The sequence below is a fragment of the Molothrus aeneus genome, unplaced genomic scaffold, assembly GCF_037042795.1.
Source record: "Molothrus aeneus isolate 106 unplaced genomic scaffold, BPBGC_Maene_1.0 scaffold_35, whole genome shotgun sequence".
Lineage (NCBI taxonomy): Eukaryota > Metazoa > Chordata > Aves > Passeriformes > Icteridae > Molothrus > Molothrus aeneus.
Window position 1 is genome coordinate 2385794 of NW_027099016.1, and position 21112 is coordinate 2406905.

The 21112-nt window shown below is 51.2% G+C and overlaps 2 pseudogenes; one reads left to right on the plus strand and one right to left on the minus strand.

Moving 5' to 3' along the window:
- The window catches only part of LOC136570616 (zinc finger protein 850-like), a 172271-nt pseudogene extending 151531 nt beyond the window's left edge, over positions 1–20740 (minus strand).
- LOC136570628 (uncharacterized) overlaps positions 1–21112 on the plus strand; it is a 98499-nt pseudogene that overhangs the window by 63505 nt on the left and 13882 nt on the right.

Consider the following 21112-nt stretch of genomic DNA (forward strand, 5'->3'; position numbering starts at 1 on the left):
TCACACAGAGATACCATTGCCGCTTGGATCTCACTGGTGTGGGATTCTTGGGAGCTGTCAGGCTGCTTGGTGATTTGTCACTTTCTTCAGGTACTGGGGTATATGGGTTGTGGGGATGTCCAAGGATCCAGTCCTGCAAATAAAACTTCACAATTCTCATTAGTTCAACTCTGAAGGTCTGGTTTGATAGACTTAAGTGGGCACCATTTGACTATACCGGCTTTTTTAACAGCTGCGTACCCTCGCCCCGTGAGCACTGGTCTCCAACCTCGCTCCCATTCCCCTAGTTCATTTCTAATTATAACCTGTGGGCCTTCCTCTAGCGCTCAGGTGGCCCATTGTCTCTGGGTGGGGCTGCTTGTTTCATCCCCCCTAGGGAATTGATTTAATGCTAACAGAGAGGTTGCCAGTATGCGCGCTTGGTCTCTCGGGGGAATGGAGTTAGTAAAACCCTCTGTTTTAGCCAATACCTCCTTGGCTCAGAGGTTTTAGCCAATACCTCAATTTGGCTTTCAGAGTTTGATTTGCTCGCTCAACAATGGCCTGCCCAGTGCTATTGTATGAGATGCCATGTACTGAAGTGATACCCCATTTTGAAACGAATGCTTGGATCAATTTTGAAACAAAATTTGGGCCATTGTCTGTCTTGATCTGTTTTGGAACACCAAGCCACGCCATGGCCATTAACCAATGTTGGATGGTTGCTTTGGAGTCAGTTTTTTGATGTTGTGTGTCCATGTGGCCATGATCACCCTGCTATATGTATCCACAGTCACCACAAGCCACGCCTGGGGTCTTAGCAGCTGACATTATGTAAAGTCTGTCTGCCATATTTCTGCTGCTTTGAGGCCTCTGGGGTTGATGCCGCTAGACCACAGTGGTGATTTTTGGCAGTGGGGACATGTGGCGACAACGTGCTTCGAATCAGCAGCCGAAATCCCGCATTTTTTCGCAAGTGCTTTAGCTCCGATATGAAGGGACTCATGTAGTTGACCGGCATCTCTCAGCGTTCACAGTCCTCTTGCGGCAGCGTCTGCCTTGTCATTGCCGATTTGAAAGAATCCCTTAACCGGATTATGGCTGTTAACGTGGATGATAGATATGGTGCCTTTTTGCGAAAAAAGTGCCTCTTCAAGCATAATCACCACTGTGGACACTGATATGCCGGGTCCAGACATGGCTAGGCAGAGTTTACCCACAAATATAGAGTCCGTTACAACATTGAGGTGCTCTTCTGGGAACAGTCCACATGCTAGTACTACTGTGGCTGCTTTGAGTTGCTGGACTGAAAGCGTAGGGTCAGTGGTTTTGATGCATTGCCACTGTACTCCTGACTGCCATCCCCCTGCTGCGGTGGAGGTTAGCGAAGATGCGTCCGTGAAGACCCTGGGTCCTGCTCGTGGCCGATCCATTATTTTTGATGGGAGATCAATGTCGACGATCGCAAGCAGCTGAGTCCAAGCGGGTTTTGCTGCGTAGCGAATCTCTCCTCCAAATCCAGCAAGGGCTATGGCTAGATGCTCTGATATTGACGCTGACTGCGTGGAAAGCTATTTGCGGATGGGCAGATATATCTTGGCGGGTTTGATGCCCAAATGCCTTAGGGCGAGTTTCCTGCCTTTCATGATAAGGCTGCTAAAGCACTCAACTCCTGGGGAAAAAGTGCGTGATGGTTTTCCTAAGATTACCCATTGTATTGGTTGGGCTTTGTCAGGAGCCCTTGGGCTAGCGCTCCTACTCCCCCTTTCTTTGTAAAGTGGACATACAAGTCAATTGGTGCGCCTGGGTCCCATCTGGAGAGCGTGCTTACCGACATTTGATGTTCAATAAAATTGAGCGAGCTCATCGCTTCTAGTGTCAGAGTTTTCTGCTCCCATGGGTTTTTCCCTCTCAGGAGGTCGTTTAGGGGGTCCATGACCTCGGGAGGGATCAGGATGATATTGCGGAGCCATTGTAGGGATCCTACCAGCTGCTGCATGCCATGGAGTGCCTTGATGTCTCGTTGAATTTTTATTTGGGGAGGGGTTATATAGGAGTTCGAAATTCCCACCCCTAAAAAGGTTATGCATGATCCCTTTTTTATTTTTGCACTCACGATTTTGAACCCATTTATTTTCAAGGTCTCCAAGACTTGGAGAAGGTCTCTCTCCAAGCTAGGTCGACACTAGCTGGTCTACTTGGCTCGCTGATGGCACAGCGATCAGAATGTTGTCGAACGATGGTCGCAGTCGGATCGCTCTGCCAGACTGGCGCTAGTGCTCAGTCTACCGTGATTTGACAAATGGTTGGGGAGTTGACCGTTCCTTGGGGCAATACTCTCCACTGGAATCGCAGGTTGGGCCGCTGGCTGTTCAGGAAGATGACAGAAAAGGCAAACCACTCTTTGTCTTCATCGTGCAGGGGAATGGAAAAGAAACAGTCTTTAATGTCAAGCACCGCACAGGGCTGTCCTCTTGGTATCATCAAATTCATCGGCAACAAAGTTTGTACAGGACCCATTGGTTGAATTCTTTTGTTCACCTTTCGCAGGTCATGCAGGAGGCGGAAGCCCTCACCAGATCATTTGGGTATTACAAAGATTGGGATGTTCCATGGGCTTGCGGAGGGTTCTATGTGGTTCCGCTGTAGCTCACGGCTAATTAGCTCAAGAAGGGCAATCATTCGAGGCTTTGACAAGGGTCACTGCTTGACCCACACTGGGTCCACTGATTTCCATGTTAGTTTGATAGGTAGCAGCGGGTATGCAGCAGTGGTCCTTAGACTAAATTTATCATCCTGACATCCAACAGGGCTAGGGCATCCCTCCCCAGCAAGGGTGGGCATTCTGACATGACATATGGGGAAAGGGTGATAGTTCTCCCCAGTCCTCTTTCGGTGCAGAGCATTATCGCTACCGGTTGGGTGCTTTTTCAGGCCCGGGACAGCCCTCCAGCCCTGCCCACCATGGGGGCTTCTTCCAGTTTCCACTGTGAAGGCCAGTGTATGTTCAGGATGATGGTAACGTCTGATCCCGTATCAACCCAAAAGGGGAGGCAGATAGCAGAATTATCAGGGTTGTTATAGAGACGGCAAACTGCCCTCACTATCAGCGGGTGCCTGCCCACCTTCACGGCAAAGGCCACCCAGGGGTCCCGCTCCCATGCTTTCATGGCCAGGGCCACCCAGGGGCCTCGCCCCCAGGGAGCCGTTCTTGGCATTCCTGGGGTGTTGATGGGTTTGGCTGAGCCGTTGGTTGAATTGCGAAATTGGTCATTGGAGGGGGCAGTGGGTGCGGGAGCTCCGTGCCCCATTGAAAATTGGTGTAACTGGGCCGCTTCATGTCCCAGGTGGGAGGGAGCTGTGTGCGGCCCGGGTGCCCCCTCCCCCTCCCGCTTCCCTGATGTTTAGATCTGCACTCTTTGGCAAAATGCCCCTTTTTCCCACATGCCCAGCATGGCCCCCTAGGTCTCGTCTGGCATGGGGGAACAGCTGTTAGTGGATGCCCTGACTGGGGGCAATTCATTGCAACGTGACCTGCCTGGCCACACTTAAAGCATGCTATCACACTGGTTATTGCAGTGCGGACGGCTGCCTGGATTGGAGCTAGATGTTCTTCTTTTGTGACATGCCTAATCATGTCCGCTATGTTAGACCGGGGCCGTAATGACCGTAAAACGTCCTTAGTAGCTGAATTGCATTGTTGGCACAAACACTCCGCTAACACAGGGCCCTTCTCTTCTGAGGGTAAAGCCGAGGAATCGAGTGCTGCCTGGAGGTGGTCCACAAATTGTGTAAAACTTTCACTATCGCTTTGCTTTATAGGAGACCATGGCAATGGTCTAGCAATGACCTTAGAAGCAGAGTGGATAGCTCTCTAGAGGCGCGGGTAGTTGTCATAACCTCATGGGCCTGAAGGCCCTCGGCCTGTGCCTGGGGGGTGATCATGGTTGGGTCTGTGCCCATTAGTCGCTGTATACTGGAACCGTGCAGCGGGTGGTCTGCCCCAGTCACTAAGGCCAGCTGCTTTGTGCAGTTGTCCTCCCATTCCTGTTTGAAGACGATCATCCCCACCCCGTCAAAAATTAATCTGCAGGTTTGTTTAATGTCAAATGGGAGCATGTTATCTCCTCCAAAAACACTATCGATAAGAGTGGAAACCATAGCTGAATTAATCCCTCTGTCTGCAATTGCTTTAACAATGGCTTGCACATCCTTGGGGTTTACCGGTGAGTAGGTCCTCTGGTTTCTGCCTTGCCCCCCCACTTGGACCGGGAACGCTAGCGTGACTGATGGGGCTTAATCGGCGCATGCTATTTTTATTTTCCTCCAGTCTGTAAGCGGGGTTCGTTTCTTTCCTAACTTCCCCTTGACCAAAGCAGGAGCATTGTGATTACTAATCTTGTATACTCTCACTCCCTCTTTATCAGAGTTGGGAGTTGGCTACGGACCACTTGTCAAACCATTCGTCCCAGCTCGAGTCTGACTCGGGTCCGGAAGTCGACTGACTGGATACTTCCAGACTCCGGGACCTTTTTGTCAGGCTTCGACCCTGCCCCTTTTAACTAGCATTGGGCCGCTCCTTCCCTCTAGGCTTGCCCCGCCTCCTGCTGGGTGAGGCTCGTGTCTTATATGAATATGTTTTCAGACAAACACTCTGAGTGGGCCTAATTCCCCCTCCGCGTCTCCCCTCTTTCCTGCTCGCGCGTGTCTGCGTTATTTGGCAGACCTTCTCTGTCCCTGCCAACCGCGTCCGCATCCCTGCCATCTCTCTGGGGTTCGGCACCACCCTGTGGCGCGTAGGGCGGAGGTCCCTCCCAGGCCCCCTCAGACTCCAATGGCGGCGCTCCTCGCCTCCTTTGCCAGCCCGTCCCAAAAAGACCGTGCCTGCTCTTTTCCCTCAGCCAGTGGGCTTGGGCTCAAGAGCCGTGAAGAGCGTCCCCGTAGCTGCAAATCCCTGCGCTCAGCAGGACCGCAATCGCCCATAGTCTGCGTAGCTGCCTCCATCCCCAGCCAGGGCACGGCCAGCAAACAGTCCCGTGCGGCTTTCCAAGTTTCCTGCTCTTGCCGAGCCTTTTGGAGAGCCTGTACGACTCTTCCCCATGATTTAAGATTCTTCCCCGAACCTGAGGATATTGTTTCCTCAGCCAGAGCCTTAGTACACTTGTCCCATATTTCTGGGTGGATATGTCCACCGGCTAGTCAATGACCCCAATTTGCAACAGCCTCGACACAGCGAGGGTTAAGACTTTCGGTTTCCAATCAATACCCCATTGCCTATGAATCTGAAATACGACCTTTGCAAGAGTTTCCATCCTCCTTGCTGGTCCGGGAGTGTCCTTCCCGCTGAGCTGGCACAGCCGCTTCAGCCGCCGTTCACCTGTCCAGGCGATTCCCGTTTCCCAGGTAATTTCCTGGGTTTCGGCACCACTTTATTGCCTCTGCTGAGGTGTGATGACCTGGTTCAGGAACAGCACGGCAGCAAACCTCCAGCTGCTCGGGCCATGTGCTCACAAACACCAATATGGTGGATGGCAAAATGGCGTTTATTAACTGGTTACATGGGGTTATATAACCTCGGTTCTGCTTGTGTCATAAATGGGGCTTAGGTAACTTTAACAGCTGAGGGGAGGGGTTCTGTCTGCCCGTACAACGCGATATCTTCCGATCGCCTGTCCCTCACTTCCCACAGATCCCAGTCTATATAATCTCAGTCTATTTTATCCCACTCTGTAGGAACCCAGTCCATTTGAACCCAATCCATATTTGATCCCAGTCCATTTGATCCCAGTCCATATCCGATCCCAGTCCATATTTGATCCCAGTCCATATTTGATCCCAGTCCCTATTTCATCCCAGCCCCTATTTCATCCCACTCTGTAGGATCCCAGTCCCTGTTTATTCCCAGTCCATATTTGCTCCCAGCCCCTGTTTGATCCTACTCCATATTTGATCCCAACCCCTATTTGATCCCCATCCCTATCTGATCTCAGTCCATATTTGATCCCAGTCCGTATTGCCCTGCACACATTCCAAAAGTCTGGAATTCCAGCTCCCAGCCAGGAAAAGATGTTCCCACCCGTGAAGGCAAATGGAGCAAAATCCTACAGAGACATTTCCCTGCCAGCCTTCAGGACTTCAGCTCCTGGGACTGCGAATTAAAATAATAATTGGGAAATAAAATAATAAATAATCAGGGGAGGGTCTGTGGGGACAGAGGGGTCAATTAAATCAATGCAGGGTCAAGTAAATCAGGGAAGGGGGCAGTTAAATCAGGGCAGGGGTCAATTAAATCAGGGGAGGATCTTTGGTGGCAGAGAGGTCAATTAAAAGAGGGCAGAGGTCAATTAAATCAGGGATGGGGTCAATTAAATCAGGGGAGGGTCTTTGGTGGTCACTGGGGTAAAAAATCAGGGGAGGGTATTTGGTGGTCCCTGAGGCAATTAAATATAGGGAGGGTCTCTGGTGGTGCCTGGGTCAATTCAATCAGGGGAGGGTTTCTGGTGGTCCGTGGGTCAAGGAGACACTGAGAGAGAAACAGAGCAGGCAAAGAGAGGCAGGAGAGAAAAGGGGACACAAAGACAATGAGCTGAGAAGGTGGCACTCTGCAAACAGAACTGCAATGGACTGAACATGAATGGGAAAGAAATCAGTAAGTCTGAGAGTTTTATTTGCTATCAAATACATCCCACACACCCAGCCCCACACAATCCCCATCCCACCACTCTAACTGAGCTCCCACAACTCTAATCACCTCCCAACCCCATCTCAGCCTGGTGGCTGTGGAATCGAGTGAGTTTGGTGTGGGGTTGAGTTTTTTGAGGTGGGTTTGAGCCCTTTTGGGGTAAGATTGAGCTGTTTTCACTGGGATTTGAGTGGTTTTGAGGTGACAGATCCATCCCCCTTGGCTTTTGGAGTGCAAAGAGATGGAGAATAGAAAAAAATTAAGGTGAAATTAAAAGTAGAAGCAGCCAGGTGTGTTCCCAACATGGATCACAGGGAATGTGGTTCACCTGGGCTGTGCCCAAAGTGCCTCCTCCAGTGGGGGATGGAGCTGGAGCAGCGCACGAAGCTCTGCCCGCACTCGGGGCACTCACAGGGCTTCCCTTACCGGTGCCTCCGTTGGTGTTGGGTCAAGTTAGAGCTGCTGGAGAAGCTCTTCCCACACTGGGGACACTCGTAGGGCCTCTCCCCTGTGTGGATGCGCCGGTGGGTGACGAGGTTGGAGTTGTGCTTGAATCCCTTCCCGCAGTCAGGGCAGCAGAAGGGCCTCTCCTCTGTGTGAATCCGATAGTGCTGGAGGAGGTAGGAGCTGGTCAGAAACCTCTTCCTGCATTTATCACACTCGTAGGGCCTCTCCCCAGTGTGGATGCGCCGGTGGGTGATGAGGGTGGAGTTCTGCCTGAATCCCTTCCCGCACTCAGGGCATTGGAAGGGCCTCTCCTCCATGTGAATCCGATAGTGCAGGAGGAGATGGGAGCTGATCCTAAACCCCTTCCCACACTTGGAACACTCATAGGGCCTCTCCCCAGTGTGGGTCCTCTGGTGCGTGATCAGGCTGGAGCTCTGGCTGAAGTGCATCCCACACTCAGAACACTTGTATGGCCTTTCTCCAGTGTGGGTCCTCTGGTGCTTGATCAGGCTGGAGCTCTGGCTGAAGCTCTTCCCACACTCCCCACATTCGTAGGGCTTCTCTCCAGTGTGGGTCCTCTGGTGCTGGATCAGGTGAGAGCTCCGGCTGAAGCACTTCCCACACTCGGAACACTCATAGGGCTTCTCTCCAGTGTGGGTCCTCTGGTGCCTGATCAGGTGGGAGCTACGGCTGAAGGTCTTCCCACACTCCCCACACTTGTAGGGCCTCTCCCCAGTGTGGATCCTCTGGTGCACAATCAGGTCGCAGTTCCACCTGAAGCTCTTCCCAATCTCCACACACGTGTGGGGCTTCTCCCCATCATGGAGCTGCTCATGGAGCACCAGCTCCGAGCTCTGGCTCCATCTCCGGCCGCCTTCCCGGCCCAGGCTGGCTCTTTCCCCCTCACATCCCTGCCATCTGCGTTTGCAGCCCCTCCTCGTGCGGCATCTCCGGGGCTTTTCCTCCCTGTTGGCTTCCTGCGCCGTGGAGCCGCTCAAAACAGCCTCTGCCACCAGGTTCTGCTGCGGGCATTTGTCCTCCCTGCTCTCCACGCTCAGCTCCTGCTCTGGGGGAGGAAGGACAAGGACAGGATGGGATTTGCCTCCGTGCCACAGGCAAGGGCAAGGAGATCCCCCCAGGGCTGAGCTGCAGCCGGGGGCTGTGCTGGGCTAGGAGATGGAGCAGCACAGAGGGGAAAGGGGCGCTCATCGCCAGCTCAGGGCTGTGCACAAATCACAAACAGGACTGGACTGCTAGGAATGTGTCTTGAGCTGTTTTATTTCCCAGCATCTGTCTCATTACTTGGTTATGACAATGGGAAGATGCCAGTAGCTCACATCACAGGTAGCAGACAAAGAACTTAATGTCAAAACTTACTTTAAAAGGTTTTTGACCAATCACGCAAAGCAAAGGCATACTGACAGTAGTTCTATCCAAGCCCTATAAGCACATTGACGGTTAAAACAATGCTCCCTTATTTCAAATACAATACCTGCTTGTAAGCCTTAAAACACAATGCACAGAGCTCCACTATTAAGCTTGGAACTTCCTAATATCTTTCTAGATACACTTTTCCGCAGGTTAGGGAGTTATTCTAGATAAGTGTTAATGCACAGACCATTGTTCTATTTCTCCCTACTTTCTACTTCTTATATAACTTTTCTGCTGACCAATCTTATGGTTACTGCAAAGCTCTAATCAGTTCTACTGTCTCTGAGGCTTGTCTTTTGAAGCTTTCCCAAAACCCTCTGATTTTAAGCATTCCAGAGACACTGACTTCCTCCTCACCTCCCTCAGTGTCCCAAGGCATCTTCCTCTTCCTCACAGCCTCCCAAGTGTTGGCAATGGGAAATCCTGGTTTGGGGAAAACAAGGGATGAGCACGTTGAGTTTGAAGGTCCCTCGGCCCGACTCCATCTCTACAAGTCACCGGCCATCTGGGCTCCAGAAAAACCTCCCAAACACCAAGATTCAGCCCTGAAAAAGCCACCCAGGAGTTCCCTGTCCCTGGTCCCTCCCCTCTGCTGTTCGGGGGTTCCCCCCTGTCCCAGCTGCTGGGGGTCATGCTTGGATTGGGGGTCCCCCTTCTCCTCGGTGCCCGCCCTGCCCAGGCTGCTGGCAGTCCCAGCAATGCCAAAAGCTCCCCCCGCTTCGCTCTCCCCATTTCGGGATGCCGGGGCTGTTTGGGCTCCCGGGCTCCCTTCTCCCCTCATTCTCTGCTCTGGGCTGCAGCAGCTCCAAGGAGTCCCCCCTGCCCCTCTCCAGGCTCTCAAGGCTCCCGCCAATGGCGGCGCTCCCCCCTCTCTGGGCTCCCCACTTTGGGCTCCTGGGGCACACAGGGCTCTGCTCCTCCAGGCTGCCTCTGCCGGCAGCCGCCACCGCCACCCCCCGATGTCCCCCCAAGGGGCCTTTTCTGCTCAGCCTTGGACTTCTTCATTCTCCAAACATCCCCCCAAAACCCCAACCCAGGGACCCTCTGGATATCTGGGCCGAGCTCCCCCTCCCCGCTCACCAGAGCCATGGGGGGGGCGATGATCCCACAGGTGGGAGCTGCGAATTCAGGCAGGGATCAAAGGCGTGGTTCCCTCAGTTCAGCCTTGATCCGCTTTTGTCCCTCCTCTTCCATCCCTCCTCCCCCTGCTCCTCCCCCCTAACCCCACCTCCTTTTCCCCCTTCATCCCTGCCCTTCCCTGCCTCCTCCTCCTCCCCCAGCAGCAGCCACACCCTCGGTGCCCGTTCCCGCAGCCCTCGCAGCCCGCGGCAGGAGCGGGGATGGAGCCGGGACAGGTCGGGATGGGCAGCGCGGGGCTCTCGGCTGCTCCCAGCCGCTGCGGGCGGGGGGAACCCGGCCCGGGCCAAAGGAGAGGCAAACTGGGCAAACTGGGGGCTGCACATCCAAACTGGGCCTTGCTGGGGACCCTGCCTGGGCACTGCCAGCCCTTGGGGCTCCTCTCGGCACATCCGCCAGGGGGGAACGCACACAGGGCTGGGGGATCCCAGCAGTGGCAGCACTGCCAGGGACTAGGCTGCACTGGGATCGTACTGGGAGTGACCGGGGCTGTACTGGGCTTGTACTGACATCATACTGGGATCATACTGGGAGTGACTGGGGCTGTACTGGCTCTGTATGGGCATCATACTGGGATCATACTGCCATGCCAGGGTACACTGTGATTGCACTAATGGAGAGTGGGATCATACTGGGATTGTACTGGGAGTGAGTAGGAGCCTGCAGGGGACAACTGAGACCATGTTAGGGGCAAATGGGATATACTGGGAGTGACTGGGAGTCACTGTGAGCAACTGGGAACATACTAGGACCAACTGAAAGGAACTGGGTGCATACTGGGGGTGACTGGAAACTGCTGGGCTTACACGGGGATGAACTGGGATCATGGCTGGAGGTGACTGGGATCATACTGGCAGTGAGTGCCACTACACTGAGGCTCACTGGGAGTGCTTGTGAGCAAATGGGATCATACTGGAAGGAACTGGAAAGATGCTGGAGATAACTGGGGTACACTGGGATATACTGGGAGTGACTGGAAGGAAAGTGAGGGTGAAAGAGAGCAACTGGAACCATGTAGAGCAAAACTGGTTTATTCTGGCAGAGACTGGGAGCACACTGGGCTCATCTTTGGATCATACTGGGAGTGACTGGACTAATACTGGGAGTGACTGAGTGTCACAGTGAGCACACCCTGCACATCATCCCCCATACTGGGCCTGACTGGGAGCAACTGGGAGCAAATGGCATCATACTGGGACTCACTGAGTTGATTGAGGAAGCAACTGGAACCATGCTGGCGGCAGCTGGGACCATACTGGGAGAGACTGGAGTAAGTGGGATTATACTTGTGAAAAGTGCATATTTTGTGACTGGATTTTCGCAAATATGAAAATGAATATTATACATCTTGTGTTAGAAACTAATGCTGTATTAATTCTCTTAAGAAGTGGGTTAAATACAGTTTTAGGTTATTACAAAATATTAAAATAGAAACTATGCTTGGTAAGAGACTTTCTTTAAAGAAAGGACTTGCAGCGAGATAGCAGCCCCAGGACACCTAAATCATTCAGAGAAAAAGAATTTATTGCTCTCTTATCAGAAGAAATTAACTTCTTCCCACCTCGAAGGCACTGTTAGGATTCAGAGGAAGAAGGTGGAACTGACCAGAATCCCATGTTTGAATGGAATTTATGCATCATGTATGAAGTGTATGAATATGCAACAGGCTATTGTTTTTAAGGGTTAATCCTTTGTTAAGGGGTGTCCTTTTTTGGGCTTACTTTGCCCAGGAAAAGGTACCCGGACTCCATAACACTTTGTATTTGTTGTCTCATATTGTCCTAATTCAAATTGTCCAAATTTTTATTACTCTAATTGTATTACTATTATGATAATTATTTTTTTACTATTAAACTTTAAAATTTTAAAAACAAGTGATTGGCGTTTTTCACAATTATGGTAGCAGAGGATGGTTACCAACACCTCGCTGTTGGTGCTTTAGGAGAGTCAGAGTGGGGAAGGTGCCCCCTGCCCTCTTCAGCAGCCTCGCTCTGTTTGCCCTGGGGTGACCGACAGACGCAGGTTATGGTGGACAAAAGGAGACAATAAAACAAAGACAAGGGAAAAAGGCTCCCTACAACCGCGGCAATTGGCCCCCTAAGAGTAGTAATGTGCACGAAGAACTCGGGAAGGAAAAGGGATTGGTAAGTATTTCTCAGGGGGGATGAATGTGAGTGAATGAGAGGCGGGCTGGTTGTGCCAGACCTGCCAAGTGAGTGCTGGACTCTCCCATGCTGCATTTCTGACTTTCCGCGGTAAGTGGCCAGTAAAGAGACAAAGTGAATGTTAAAAGGAGTGAGAGAATCCCCCGGGGTAACTGGGACTGGTCTCAGAGAGGGGCTGGACCCCTCGGAGGAAGGAAGCAGAGGAGTTTCCTAGCCCAATCCACTAGGAAATGGGACAAAAGGGGCTCCTAAAACCTGCTGGGTTGAGGGATAAGAGTGCCCAAGAGCATCCAGAATTGAAACCTGCTGGGCTGAGGGATTAATATTCCAAGAGCATTCAGGGTAAAGCAAAATTCTGCCGGATTGAGGATATGCTCAAGAGCATCTGGGATTGGACAACACAGGTGGATTGAGAAATAAAAAAATGCCCAAGTGTTGGGGAAGATGAAACAGGAAAGCCTTATAAATATGATTGTCTGGCAAAAGATTTTGACAATATAGAAACTATAAGCAAGATTGAAATGAAAGCAAGCTTTGAGATACCTCAGTTACTGAACAACAGGAAAACAATGGTGTGGCCCAACTGAAAGTAATCCCCTTTTGATGGAACAATTCCCACTGCTTGCAGACAGATCCAAGGGTCAGAGCAGATCCTACTAGCTCAGCAGAAGGGGTCCAAAGAGGAGTTTTTACGGTTTAAAATATAACACAGTGTGGTAATGTAATGATTCTTATAGGCTGTATGTAAATGCTATAGGATTTGTATATTGTACTAGATTGGCTAGTGAGAATCAGAATATTCAACACAGAAGATTTATTGTATTGTAACGGGAACCTCACTCTCTTACACTTTTACCCTCTTACTCTCTTACCCTCTCATCCTCTCTACCCCTCTCTTCTCTCGGGCCTGCTCCAAGCCGTGCCTGGCAGCTCCAAGCAGGGCCCTGCACCCAGGCCCTTTGCAATAAACCGCAAGTTCCAGGGCCTGGCTGCAGAGATCTCGCGTCTCCATCCGTCCCGACCGTCCTACCCCCTGACACTCAAGAGCACCCAAGAGCATCTGGGGTTGGACAACACAGCTGGGTTGAGGGATATCCAAGAGCACCAGGACTGGCCAGAAACACCTAAAATTGTAATAGGTGATGTGAGTGTAAAAGGTACCTTATTGTTGTTGTGTGTGTGAGAGAGAGTCACACACAAAATCAGCCTCAGCTTCCCGGGCAAGTGGGAAGGGGGGGCTGTGGAAAGAGGTGTGTGGGACCTGCAAATAAGGCATTGTTCTCCTGGGCGTGTGGGGGCTGTGGCATAAGGTATAGGTGACCTGCAAACGGGCCTTTGTCCCCCCTGGACATGTGAGGGGGCCGTAGCTGAAGGGTGTGAGTGACACAAATCAGCCTCACCGGTGAACGGGCACCGGAGGCAGCAGAGTCAGGGCCCTCCCAGGAGGCCGGGAGATACTGAGACCCAGAGGCCAACGCCAAGGGGAGGGGGCCACAGGGACCCGCGATTCTCTGTCAACAGGGATCCACTTTGTGTCCTGAGCGTGTGAAAGAATGTGTGGAAGTGAATGAGAAATAAAAGCGAGTCAAGGTAGATGAATAAAAGTATATGTAATGTGGATTGTGTATTTTAAGCTTCACTATATCTCCTTGAAGGGGGCTGTAATGCACTGAAAGTAGTGTGAGAAAAAGGTTTTTTATTTTTAAGTGTGTAGTTGAAAGAAAAGTGGTATTTAGGTTGTTAGTGAAAGTGAAAAACAGTGGCAGATGATGAATAGATAAGATCTTGAAAAATGAGACAGAAAACCAGTAAGTTGGATTACAGGGAAAAAAAAAGAAAAAAAAATGGCGCTTTGGGAGTTATGTTAGCTAACAGAGATACAACTCCTTGCAAAAGGAGAAAATAGAGGGTATGTAGTAGTTGATGGGAAAAACATGCAAACTATGGAAAAAGGGAAATTAACCTTAAACTAGTAAGCTCAAACTTGTGAACTATATACTTTAAAAAGAGCACTAGAATATTTAACACAAAATAAAGGAACCATATATACTGATTGAAGGTATGCCTTTAGCGTAGTACATACCTTTAAAAATTTGGAAAGGAAAAAGATTACTTAATTCAAGAGGAAAAGGTTTAGTACATGAGGAACTTATTTCAGAGGTTTTAGAGGCATTAAAATTACCTAAAAGAGATAGCTATAGTACATATTAAGGAATCCCAAAAGGGAAAGACCCCAGAAATAAGAGGAAATAATTTGGCAGATCACAAAGCTAAGGATGCAGCAGAAAGTGGAGCTGAGTGAGTTATGTTAATATTAACTCCAAACGAAGAAAAACTGGAAATTCCAAAGTTTAGGGAAGCCGAGAAAAAAGAATGAAACAAGACAGGAAGTGAACAAGATAAATCAGGGAAATAGAAACTTCTTGATGGAAGACAATTACTTAATAAAATGTACTTACTAGGAAAATATTAGAAGACATGCATCAGAAAACCCACTGGGGTACTCAAGCTTTGTGTGATCATTTTTTAAGGAACTATGTGTGCACTCAGATTTTTAGAGTAGCAAAGCAAGAAACTGAAAGATGCTTAATTTGCCAAAGGATAAATAAAAAGGTGATGAGAAAAACAACATTAGGAGGTCGTGAGTTAGCTTGTCGACCATTTCAAAGTATCCAAGCAGAAGTTTAGATTTGTTAGGCTCTGGATTTATTTGTAAAAAAACCCATATAATCTAGAAGAAAGAGAATATGCCATAGGTTAGACAGGAGATTTTAGGAGAATAAAAATCTTTAAAGTATGAGAAACCCCCTAGACAAAACAGGAAGAGAACAAGGGGAAATGAAAGGGAGGGGAACAAGAGGAAAAATCAGAAAGAGAGTGGGATCCTCTGCAGCTCTTGCCCCCTCCGTTCGCGGCCGAGGCGCCTGTCCCGGGTCCCGGCTCGCTGCCCGCCTCAGCTCCGCCTGCCCCGGTTTCCATCCCAGGTGCGGGCTCACTGCCCAGGGCAGCTCCACCTGCCCCGGCGCTGGCGGTGAATTTGTGTGCCCTGCTCCCACTGCCCGGCCCGCGGCCGCTCTGCCGGCCATGCTGGGGAAGATGGGGGTTGCTCTGTCCTGCCGCGTGGGCCGAGGTCACCGCGCCGACCGCACCGAGGGCGGGTCCCAGCCATCCCATCCCCGGCTGCCCTGCCCGTGCCAGCTGCGCTGGGCACTGCCGCTGCTGCCGGGGTCTCCCACCTGCCTTTTCTCTGCCGGGAGCTGCCGGATCAGCCGCCATAAGCCATGTGGGGGCTGCCCACGCTCCGGCTCGGTCTCCACGGGAAGATCCCCCTCTGCCGATTCCGGCAGCAGACCCTGCCCACACTCCCACCGAGCCTCGGCGGGATATCCTCCCCTGACCCCGTCCTGCTCTGAGTTACATCCCCTTGGTAACCACAGCTCCGGCTGTTCAGGGAAACTCTCTCTCTACAGGAAGCACCTTATCTGAACACTAGGAGCTCAGTTAAAAGGCAGCCCTCTCCAAATTCCTTCTCAAAACACAGGAGAAAGGCTATGGAAGGTAAAAAAGTGAAAGAGTTAGATGAAGGGATTGCTCTATTCCCGTTAAGAGAGGTTCCCATGGCAGGGATGCGCTGCCCTGCCCCGCGGGAGCCACCAGCGCCCCTGCCGGCCGTGCCCGGAACTGCACCCAAGGGGAAAGCGCCGCAGCCGAAAGGCCGGGACTGGCTCCGGGCTCTGTTTGTTGTCACTGCCGGAGCTGTGGTTGTTTGTTTGCTTTATTTACACGCTAGTAAAGAACTGGTATTCCTATTCCCATAGCTTTGCCTGAGAGACTCTATTTCACTAGCCTAAAAATTAAGAGGGAGGGGGTTTGCATTCTCCATTCCAAGAGAGGCTTTTTCTGCCTTCCCAAGCAGACACCTGTCTTGTAAAGCAAGACAAACACCCACAGGCACTGAGGGGGGCTGCAGGAGGGGCAGAAGAAGGCCCTGCAGCACCTGGGCACAAAGGCCCAGCAGGTGAATGCAAGAAGGGAGCAGCAAAAGGCCAAGCTGAAGGCAAAGGCCAGGGCAGAGTTCCTACAGCCCCTGAGGGATCAACCCCAGGGCCCAAGGGGGCCCCAGCACCCAGGGCACGGGCTCGGCCACAAGCACCCGGCAGAGGCATTGCCCTCCTCGGCAGGGGACAGCCCACCCAAACAGCCCCTGGCAAGGAATCAGGGCTCCAGCTGCAGGGCACAAGGACACTGCAAGCACAGACAGCAGCACCCTCAGGACCAACAAGTCCACCCCTTGATGGACATGGATTGGCAGGGCTGTCACAGCTCCCATCACATCAGGGACCCTCCACACTGGAGCCCTTGAGAACATTCAGGGTGGGTCTGCATTGAGAGGAGGCCTCTCCTGATGGACACAGGGGCCTCTCAATCCACTCTGAATCTTAGACCTAAGGGAGGGAGAAATGCCAAAAATGTCTTTGATGATTCATGGCATAAGTGGGAAAGATGTATGGTTTTATTCAACCACTATTAGTAGATCTGGGAGATGGATTTGAAATGCATGAAGTTTTATTTGCTCCTAATTGCTATCATGATTTACTGGGAAGGGATTTGATCCCTAAATTTGGAACGCAAATTAATATTATAAAAGGTGATACAGAGGCCAGTTCTGTTGTACCTCTGTGTCAAATGTCTGGCCAGGCCTATGCTGAAGTGAACCCAGAAGTGTGGGCAGCCCCAGGGAAATAGGGAAAATTAGATATGGAGCCTCTCCAAAGTACTCTGAAGCAACCAGGACAAGTGGTGTCTAAAAGCAACAGCCTGTTCCAGGGGAGGGAAGGAAGGGGAATCAGACAAAGCGCAGGTCACCGCCCCATGCTCAGCTCAACCCAAGGAGCTGTGGGTGCTTGTAAGAGCCTGGCACTGAAATGCCCTGAGCAGGAAGGCTTCAATATCTTCTGCTGACACCATGGCACCTAACAGGGGGGCAAAAGCAATTCTGACTGCTTCAGCAAGCACTGGATCAGAGATCAAGGTATATTCTCCCACAGGAAGCTGGGCTGGCACAGAGCCTGCCCTGGGACTTTGCTGTTGCCAACACCCAGCCAGGACATCGGCTCCTGCCTAAGGAGTGCAAAGCAGCACCACTGGTGGCCAAGGGGCCCATGCCAAGTGTCCCTGAGGCCAGAAACAGCCGCCAGCACAGCTGAACACGGGGGGACCCCTCAGCCTGGCCTCAGGGGCTCTGAAGCCCCGGAGATTTGCACTTCCCGCCTGCAGCAGGACCATGGGAGCCCCCACTGAGCCTGCCCTGAAGGCAACGCAGCAGCAGCCAGGGCTCCACAGCGGGCCAAGCCCCTGGGCCTGCCCACAGATCCTCTGCTCAAACCCTCGGAAATCCTGGCCACCCTCCTCTGGCACCTCCAGCCACTGCGGCCAAGCCTTGCTGCCACTGCTGCAGCTTCAGCGCTGGCTGGGCCTGCACTGCCACAGCTGCTGGGGAGCACCACGGCACAATTCCACTCTGGGCTGCTTGGGATTGCATTGCTGCAAAATGTACCGATTTTGTTTCTTTTAAATCTTGTTTCTCTGCTCAGAATGGTTTCTCTACTCAAGGGTTTGCCTTTGGGAAAGAAATTTTAAAGGTTTTATTTAATGGATGTTACACCACTCAATGGAGATGAGTTCAACATCTCCACAGACTGGGAATAGCCCAAAAGACACCCACAGAGATAACGACCAGCAACAAAACATCAACGCCCAGCAGCAAACAGCAACCAACAGCTACCCCAGACACTGCCCCCGGCACAGCTGGAGACACCTGGTCTGGAAAAGGCTGAGAAGGAAATCCAGGAGTGTGGAACGAATTCACAGCAGAGGGGAAGAATCCGGGTCCAATTGATGCCGAATTTTGCCCCAAAAGGCGAGAATAAGCTGCCCAGAGACTGGATTTGAGGTCTATAGGCAGGAGGTATTTATTGGCAACGCGTTGGAGAAATCGCTAAATGGATTTCCGAATTATGTACAGCAAAAGCAGGTTTTTATACAATTTTTGAAGAAGGATTACATCATTATTACATGCATATTCATAGGTAGGCAGGAGTACAGGTGGAGTCTTCCAGGAATTCTTGGTCTTCCTTAGTTAAATTTCAAGCTTTTCCTAATTCGGGCAGTTTCCTGTTATTCTTGGCATGTCTTTCCATGGCTTGGCAGAAGTTACTGTTGTAGTTGGCTTGATTCTAACGGCTTGGCAGGTCACTTTAACTTATTGGCTTCCATTTCTGCTTTTCTCTTCAAATATTCTAATTCCAATGTTTCCTCTTCAAATATTCTAATTCCAAAGTCTCTTCTGTGAGTGTTTTTGGTTAACTTATCTAGATATCTGATCAAAGTTAGGGCTCCCTAACAGTGTATTTTAGGTTATTTATTAACTTCTTCCTAATAGTGTATTTTAGGTTATTTATTAACTTCTGCGATCCCCTTGATATACTTTTAAGTGTCTTTTAATTCTTTTATTTCTCAAAAACTATTGTTCAATATAATAAATGGCTTCACAATAGGAAACCAAATACTAAAAACTTACACAACTTGGAAGCAATGAACATTAAAGCACTGGATTTAGATTGGTTCAGACTACATAAAGTTTAGGAAAAATCTAGTAAAACTCACGTGTCATGGAATGATTTCTCTGCACAGCCGGGCTATTTGTGAAAGAAATTATTTCTGTTGCACATCCTGGCCAGAAACAAGTAATGCCTTGACTCTCTAACACTAAAGGATTCTTGGAGAGTTTTTGTTTTCCTGCAGTTTCAGTGACAAAATTACAACATGGGAAAATTTTTTCGTAATTTTTTATATTGTCAGGTAGGTTTGGGACAGAAGTGTGAGAATCAATTTTTGCTCTGGGTTTTTCCATGTCCGCCTTTATGTTGAATTTTGCAAAATTGAACAGCTTTAACTGTAACACTTTTAACTCGTAAATAGTTGATACTTTTTTTAAAAAAAGCAGATTCTGGGGGGGCCACATGTGACTCACCAGACGGCTGCCCTGGAAGAGAAGCTTCATTCCAGGCAGCCTGGAGAGGAGCTTTAGAAATGCAAATGAACACTGCTGGGCAAAGCCTGGACAATGTACCTGGGTCTCTTGCCTGGGGCAGGAATTGGGCTGATTCCCTCTGCCCTCACCCCAAGCTCTGCCTGCTTGCCCTGATGGAATTTGCACAGCTCAAGGCAGAGTCCAGGGTGAGGATATCTGACCCTGCAACAGAAACGGGTGAAGCTGCAAAGGGAAACAGCAAATGGAGAATGTTGGGAAAACTTCACTATAAATAAATGGGGGGGAATCATCTCTCTGCCCACTCCAACATGTGCAGTCACTGTCTGTGTTATATAGGGCGTATTAGAGCACTGAAATGTTCTTGCTACCACAAGTTCAGGGAAATCAGTTGGGAATCCAAGTATTTGATGATTAAATTAGAGAAAAGCATCAATTGATGCAGTCCTGGCTGGAGAGAGCAGCTAAAAATGGAGAAAAGATGAACGGCCAGCAGAACAAATCCTACAACACCATGCACCAGCCCCTGGGAACCCAAACCAATTCATGTCAGGAGCCACAGAACCCATTTCTCATTTCAATGGCATCATTAGATTACAAGCTGCCCTGGGAATAACCAACCAGACAGCTCCAGCTCCTGACCTTCCTGCTGACCAATCCACTGAAATGAGGAACACAACATTTCACCATGGGATGGGATCAGATCATCTGTTAGCAGAAAAAGGAGGAGTTTGTAGAAAATAAAATGACTCAAACTGGTCTTGGCAAATAGATGACAAAGGAAAAGTGCTGAAAAATATAACAAAAGAAACAAGAAAGCAGCTCATGTTCTGGCCCAAATGTGCAAAGAATGGGAATGGGACATTTTTGTGGCTCCCTGGCAGACCATGGGTTAACGATGGTGATGTGATGTGCAGGATCCTCTGATGTGCTACAGCAACTCTCACCTTTTTACCATGCTCCACACCTTGAGAGTGCAGCTCATTCAGCAGCTGAGCGAGGGGATGCAGGTGGCAGCCAGGCCTCCTGATCCAGAAACGGCTACAGAAGGACAGGGAATGAGGGCACTGAGAATAATCCCAAAACCAAAGAAGACTCAGTAAGAAAAAACCGAGTCAATGAGTGAGTCTGCCGGAGATAGGGCCAGGGACTTGTAGATAAGGAAGTAACAGGAGAAACCATCAGTTTCAGAAAATGTTAGAAATTGACACGGAAAGCTCCTCAAAGTCCCACTAAATTCCTGAACTTCCAGAAGAACAAAGACTTAACAGAGCCGTGAATATCGGCTGTTCCACAAAAGTGGGGTTGCACATTAACGAGGACATGCAGTTGGCGGATGGGGAAGTCTGAACCTTCCAAGTACCTCAGCCAGTGGGCAAAGGGAGAGGGAGATGAGGCCGGGAAAATGAGGATAAAAAGGAGGCTGCGAACTACAACAATGGCAGAGAGCGCACGGCAAATGCCCCACGGCCTCTCCCTCTGCTCAGCAATAAAGTCACTTGTACAGGACTCCTCTGTCTCCTCGGGGCACAGAAACCTCCGGCCACGTGAATTTCCCCGCACAGCCCCGGGCACGGGGCAGCCGCCTCTGTCCCAGCCACAGGAACCGGGCCGAGCCAGCGCTGCTCCGGCAGCGGCTCCTGCCGAGGCAGCGGCCGCAAGGAGACCGCGGGCAGCCGCTACCGCGGCGCCCTCACGCCAGCGGCAACACGCGCCGGACACGGCACAACGAACCCGCCTGAGCCCCCTGCCGCCCCCGAGGCCCGCAGCGAGCCCCGAGCTCCCGCACAACCCAGCGCGCCTCCCACCTGCGCTGCGGCCGCCTCCCAGCTCCGCCGCCGCCTCACCGCGCTCCGGCCGCTGCCGCCGCTCCCGGGCCCGCACAGACGCTCCGCCAGTGGCGCCGCTGCCGAGCCACGGCCGCCCTCAGGCCGCCACCGGGGCCCTGCCCCGCCCCGATCCCACCAATCAGCGCGCCAGAACCACGACTGACGGCACCGTCGCCCAATCGCAGCCGGGGGCGGGCTCTGCACACGGCACAGCCTCGCCCCGCGCTCTCAGGGCCCCCCGGGCTGCGTGAGGGCAGAGCCGGAGATGAGGAACAACCCTGGAACGGGCCCGGGCCCGAGCGGGATTGAGCTGAAAACACAAACAAACTTCTCCGCGCCTCCCGCCACGGCTTTCCCGGCACTGCGGCTTCTGTGGCTCCGGCTCCGCGGA